Source organism: Quercus suber, unplaced genomic scaffold, assembly GCF_002906115.3.
Source record: "Quercus suber isolate HL8 unplaced genomic scaffold, Cork oak 2.0 scaffold_1022, whole genome shotgun sequence".
Taxonomy (NCBI): Eukaryota; Viridiplantae; Streptophyta; class Magnoliopsida; order Fagales; family Fagaceae; genus Quercus; species Quercus suber.
In genome coordinates this window covers 65,742-72,937 of record NW_027070433.1, presented here as the reverse complement: position 1 = coordinate 72,937, position 7,196 = coordinate 65,742, and the positions used below count along the sequence as shown (strand labels likewise).

Here is a 7,196-nt window from a genome sequence, read left to right as displayed (position 1 = left end):
CCATCACATAGCATGGGACTGATAAGTTCACATCAGAGATGCCATTTTTCATTCCGAAAACAAAAATCACGTCCTGTCTACTTTGTGTTTAAGATTTTGCTTAAAAGCCAATCTCTAAGGAACTTCTTTCATACATGCGTGCCACCTTCCAATTGAGCCACTGAGTCAATCTCTCTATTATAATTCTTGTCACCAAACTTCAACAAAATTTTTCTTTTCGATTTATTGTTTAATTTTTGTGATATTATTAGAATATGTTCTCTAAACATAGAAATTTCAATAACTTGTACTGTGCTATAATTAGGGATGACAAAAATGTTGCACATTCCATTTGCTTTGTCCTATCCCACTCCATCTTGTGTAGGTTTCCTCCTTCCTGAAGAGGGAGACAAGACAAGGATGGGTTTTGTCATCCCTTTCATGTCTTGCTTTAACTTCATCTCAAGTGTCCAAGTGTGCATATTAACTTGTTTATATATAATTTAATTTTTTATGCATATTACTTCTAATCAATCTATGTGTGTGTGTGTTATCTTCAAAAAAAAAAAAAAAAAAATCAATGTGTGTTGCATGCCCCACTGGGCCCACTCTAGTTACAATACTTAGGAGTAGACATGAACAGTCATGTTTCGACCCCACCCTACCTAATCTCATTGCCATCCTTAGGATTAATTCCAGTCTTATAATTACAACTTTTATTATCATGTTCTACTTTGTAATTAGATTTTTTTAGTTAATAGATTAATTTTGGACAAACACCTATTTGTGTCCAACAGTTCAAAACATGCAATCAAACCTCTTAAATATTTAAAACTGGACACTAAACTTTGCAACGAAATTCTTTGCAAAAAATATATTAAAAAAAAGAAGAAGAAGAAGATTACATTAAATTAATTTCTGATCCATGGTAAGAGATTCTCAAAATGGACATAAATATTTGCTTAACAAATAACAAGTACTCCCTCCATCCCACTTTTTTTGTCCTCTATTCCATTTTGATATGTTCCAAAATATTATCATGTTTCTAAAAATAAAAGTCATTTATTTACTAATGTTCCTATTATACCCCTATTAATTTACTAATTCAATTTTTTGATAAATTTTTTTAAGGGTAGTTTTGAAAACTTATACATTTTTAAAAGGTAGACAAGACAATAAATGATATTTCCTTAAAAAGTTTGACTTTTCAAATATGACAAAAGAAGTGAGACGAAGGGAGTACAATTTACCATTGTGGGTTCATCTAACTTCAAACCTAGTATGTTTTTTGTTCCAAAAGCTAATCATCTAAACTATTTCTTCTGGTTTCATTGTCAAATTTCATAATCTCATTATGGAAGTATGTACTTTAAAAGGAAGATACAAGATTGTTAAGGAAAGAAAAAACAGAGGTGGAGAGAAAAATTGGCATTGTGCATTGAGAATTGTCAAAAAGATTATGATTGTGAATAGCATTATATCTCGTACTTTGTGTTAAATTCATTCAAAAGAAAATGATGTGTCCCTTGTGAGTCTTGTCAATGAAAGAATGAACTTGTGTCACGCATGCCACCATCTAATTGACCCTGCATAAAGAATGATCGATAAATAATGGAGATTTTGTAAGTAAAAATACACAATAAGCCCCTGGTTCTAGAGCCATTGGTTAAAGAGAAAGTATCTTATGAGACACTCTATCCACATCAGCACTTAATGGTACAATGTTTCAACTGGGATGTCTAGGTTCACCCTCTCCACATATATATATGTGTGTGTGTGATTGAATTGATACTCACGATTAGGATATGCTTTAATTATCTATGGTTTGTTTTTTATAAGGGTGGATTTAAAGGGCCTACCTTGGAGAGTATTCATGTCATTTAAAAAAAAAAAAAAGTGCAATAATAATTCTATTGTCTTAAAGAAATCGGACAATAACTTCAATTATATCATCAGTCATTTTTCTAAGCAATACCAAAAAATGGTAAGTTAAAATTGAAGTAAAATTATTTGAATATGATCTCACAAATGAAACACTTCTTATTATACACCAATTACAACAAATGATGAGAATAATAATAAAAAAAGTAAAATGAAAATTTTTATGATTCTTATTCTTTTGTCTTCTTATTGGCCTTAAAACTACTTACCAATCTTATCACGTGATGCATACTTCGACATCATCCACTAATGACCTTTGAATACTGTGAGGGAGGGATCATGGACTTTTTACTCCCATGAAATGTCTTAATCATCTATTATTGCAGAATAAAAATCTTCTTTAAAAAAAAATATGAAAGAATCAATTTCAATAAGAAAAGGGGAGAAAGAAAAAAAAAAAATCGAAGTTAGCTTTCTTGCAAAGGGGTGTTGGCATTTTTGTGTAGCCCAAACAAAAAGCTTTATATCTCTCGTACATTTTGGGTTTTTTTTTTTTTTTTTGCCATAGCTTGAACAGAAAGATTTAGAAAAGGTTAAAGAGGCCCAATAGACCACTAAAGGAGCCCTTTCAGCATTATGGGCCTCTCTAAAGATTTATGATCACTTTGTATTATTATTCTAAGGGAAATGCGACGTCGTTTCTTCCTGAATAAAAAACAAACAAAATTTTGAAGGAGAATTCGAGGTTTCGAAACTCGATTCTTGCGAAGTAAAATTTATGGGTTCCGTGGAGAGCATTGTTTCCATTCTCATCGACGAAGCTGATAATTGTGTGTGTTTGTGTAAATGGCTTCCCATCAAATTCGGATTCACAATGCCCAAAAAGGAAGCGATTTTCTATTTGATAATTGAGGATAGCACCGGCCTGAGAGGTTTGCGCTGTAACGCGGAATTGGGGGACTGTGGATGATTTCGAGTGGTGGCATTGAAGTTTGAAATGAATTAGCTTTGTTTGCGGAGCTATTCAAATTTCAGGTAAGTAACATTCTTTGTTATACTTGGTGTATTTATGTTGATGCAGACAAATATATATATATATATAATTTTTTTTTTTTCAGTGCTCCATTTATGTCGACAGAGAATACATGTGACCGATCTGATTAGTAAAATTCATATACCGAACTACCTCTATTTTATTATAACTAAACCAACATTAAGCACATAATACTTACTTACTTAGACTCAATAATAATTAAAATAACCTATGAAAGGTGCTAAGAAGGCCCTGCATCAAATTTAGACCACAATTCTTAAATCTTTTGTATATTTAATTTTTGTTTTCCTTGAAATCTTCCTTGTGCACGTCAAAAGATGTTCTCTCCAGAGAAAGCAATATACATAGAATCTCTTCACTAATGTTGTGTAAATGGCTAAGCAGGTCTACCATTTGCAGCTTCCCATATCAAAAGCCAAGGAAGTACATGGTGCTTCTGCTATTGGGTATTTCTTGGTCAACTGTCTGAAGGTATAAGATGTTTGAAGGCATTAGGATTCTTCTAAGCAAAAACATGATAAAATAGCGTGCTGATGCAGCTGATCTGATTTCTTGGATTCTTGTAGTCTGTACCAGAAAAATTATCTAGCTGAATCTCTTGAAAATCAGTTGAAAATATATTTTTTAGAATATAAAAACAATATCTAAGGTTGACTTGTATAGGAATATCCATCCCTTCCCTTATTATTTATTAAGAAGGAAGAGATGTGAAGGTTGTACAACCATCAATCCAAGGTTGAGTATTATTGAACATCTAAGGTCAGCTGAAGTCTTGATATATTTCAATTTCCGGTCATACTATACTAAATGAATGAAATTTAATTTGAGCAATCATTCTTATTGAATTTGATTTTATATTAGTGCAGTTTCAGATGATTTACGAGGAGTTTTATTTGTTCTCTATGATTCATCCTTTTTTATTTTAAATTTTTTGAGATGGTTAGAAGTATTTATTGTGGCTGGTCTTGCAGCTTGGACCTCTTCCCCTAAACCCCCACACATCTTATACGCGGGGAGGTACCATTCCGCCTACAAGGGCAGTGGTTGATTCATACTCTTAATGGACCTAATTACCATGAGTACATTTTTAGTTGATTCCTTAAGAACGTTCTCTATGTCATGCACATTGCCCTTATTTTGTTTGTTGAGTTGCTTATGGTTTTCCAACTCAAGTTATTAACATTATATTAATTTTTTTTTTTGATATATATTAACTTGATATTAATTGATTATTTGTTCATTGATAATGAATTCAATGGAATTTATTTTACTCATTTTTTAGCTTTGTTAGTTATTCTTTAAGTATGACCATTTTTTATTCTTGATTTTCGCGCCCATAGTTCTTCCCCAATGTACTCAGGTTAGCTATTTTTTTCTTAATAAAATTTTTCATTACCTATCCCAAATATATATATATATATATGGCCATTTTTTCTATAATTTATAATATTCTTTAAGCTTGAATTTCTACATGTTCTCATGCAGATGTTTTTGATAATAAAATGAATTTACATAAGTTTCAAAGGGTCCCGTGTGTGTTTAGAGCTCTTTGAGCTCCTCACTATTCTTCTAGGTGCGTGTATTCCCCTTGTCTTACACACACCAAATAATTACAAGGAAGAACCCCTTGGTGGTGGCCTGAGATGTATTTTATTGTGCTTTGAAGCTGTTTTTGGGTTAAGGTTTAATTTAACTAAGTCTGAGTTGGTTCCTTCCAAGTAGTGGTGCCTAATATAGCTAATCTGGGGCCAATATTGGGTTGTAAAGTGGAGTCTCCGCCTATTAAATATTTTGGACTGCCGTTGGGGCTCAATTTAATTCCACAGCTATTTGGACATCAATGCTAGAAAGGACGGAGAAATGGCTTGCTGGCTGAAGGAAGAGGTATTTATCTAAGGGTGGGAGAATTACTCTCATTAAAAGTACCATCTCTAGCCTTCCTTCTTATTTTCTATCTTTGTTCCCGATCCCAACTAGTGTGGCTCATAGATTGGAAAAGTAACAGTGGGACTTTTTGTGTGGTGGCTTGGCTGATGAAGTTAAATTGCATTTGGTTAGTTTTTTTTTGATAACCAACCAATTCATTAAACTAAGCAGAACTACAAAAGGAACCCCAATCTTGCCTACAAGCTTGCACGAGGGGGAGGCAAATCATAGTCAGTGCACAAAAAACTTGCCTTAAGAGCAACAACATATTTAGCAGCTGAGTGAGCTGCTGAGTTCAGATCTCTCTTAACCCAACAAAACTTACAATTATAAAAAAATACACTCAAGACAGCAGTATCCCAAATGATGGAGGAAATGGACCAGTCGGATGGTTCTTCCGCCTTGGACAGGGCATCTACACATATTTTTGAATCTCCCTCCACAACGATGTTGCTCCAATTTTCATCTTTGTCCAAGTTTAGAGCCCACAGAATTGCAGCTGCTTCGGCTTGAGTAGGAGAGCATAGATCATGAATTTTAGTCCATACCAATTGCATTAACCAATTGCATTTGGTTAGTTGGAAGTATGTTTGTCAGTCAATTCAATCGAGTGGTTTAGGTATCAAAAGGTTCACTTCTTTTAACACTGCTTTATGTAGCCAAATGCTTAATGGAGAACTGTGATAGCTAATAAATATGGTATTGATGGGGGTTGGGGGAGGTTTTCTCAAAACACCATGTTTATGGTGGGAAGGGATCTTACTTCTTAGCCTTAGGATCTGTTTTTGGGACAACTTATGGTCTGGGGAGCTACTTCTTAAGGAAGCTTTTTCGTGGGTGTATTGCATTGCAGGGATAGGAATGCATTTGTGGCTGAACATTTGTGTTGGCACAATGGGGATTACTCACTGGATGCACTTTATGTCAGACCGCTTATTGATTGGGAATTGGAGAGCGTGGAAGTTTTTTTTGCTCCTTTACTGCACTATGGTGGGAAGGAATGAGGAAGATAATCTAGTGTGGTTAGAAGCTTCTTTTGAAGTTGAGTTGTATTATACAGTTTTATCGTGTAGAAATAGCCACTCTTTCCCTTGGAAGAGTATTTGGAAGGTGAAAGTTCCTTCTAAGGTAGCTTTTTTCAATTGGACAGCTGCAAAGGGGGAGATTCTTACTTTGAATAATTTGAGGAAGCAGAATATTTATGATGTTAATAGATGCTCTATGTGTAGGAATGATGGGTAATTGGTGGATCACCTTCTCCTTCATTGTCCTTAAGCCTTTTACCAGTGGATAATTTGAGGAAGAGAAATATTTACCTTGGACAATTGGCATATAGCTTGTTTGATATTTCAAGGGTTATGCCTGCCTAAATGAGTGGTTTAGTTGTTAGCAGGTTGGCATATTTGGCTGGCATAGAGCAACTTCTATTTTGGGTGCCATTCCACATTGTATTATGTGGAATATATGGAGGGAGTGGAATAACCCGAACTTTTGAAGGAGATGAGCGTTCTACCATTGAGATGTAGCGCATTTTCCTTCTTACTCTTTTCAGTTGGATGACTGCTTTGCGTGGTCTCGTGATACCTTCTTTGTTGGATTTTTTAGATTTGTGTAGTTCTGGATAGTTGTTTTTTGATACAAAGCATGAGTTATTAAAAAAAAAAAAAAAAAAAAAATCACATCATGATTTAGAATAAATTAATGATGACAAGTCCGATTTTGCCCAAATCAGTTTTTTATTTTATGAACTGCAAATCTTATTCATAACAAAAGAAAAAAAATATTACAATGGGAGTCATAGGTCTTATCCTTAATAACAGAAACAAAAGAACAAAATATTACAAGGGGAGCCATGGGCCTTATCCTTAATAAAAGAAACAAAACAAAGAGTGCCAAAGCCCACATCAAAAGACCCAAACATGTTTTTCCTAGTGGACCAATTGGCTAAGACGTGGGCAGCCCAAATCAGATACAATCTTAATTTTCTGTAAAGTATGTGTATATATACAGGCCCAATCCACTATGTGGTTATAAAAAGTCCATTCCCAACCAGCTTGTGCGGCCTTAATCATCTAATCGATTACACCAGGCTAGTCCATTGATAGCACAGTGCAGTACTGTTTCAAAATATGAGGGACCAACCACTTTGGTAGGAATGTGCAAAAGCAAAACAACTCAAATACGGAGCTCATCGCTGAACATTCCTACGCAAGGCAACACAAACATTAAAAAAAAAAAAAAAAAAAAATCTCCGGACCAAATATTTTCTAGTATTTTCAATAGAGATTTTTATGATTTAAACCCTCTCACCAAATTGTAATTGTCAATCTATCAAATAAATAAATAAAATTGAGCC

General features: G+C 34.1%; 1 long non-coding RNA gene across 1 annotated transcript; it reads left to right on the top strand.

The window, feature by feature from the left end:
• The first annotated feature begins 2,588 nt into the window (after window positions 1-2,588).
• LOC136065559 (uncharacterized) lies at window positions 2,589-3,748 on the top strand. The gene is made up of 2 exons (XR_010627173.1): window positions 2,589-2,895; window positions 3,299-3,748. It is a non-coding gene; the product is annotated as an uncharacterized LOC136065559 (long non-coding RNA).
• Window positions 3,749-7,196: the final 3,448 nt, after the last annotated feature.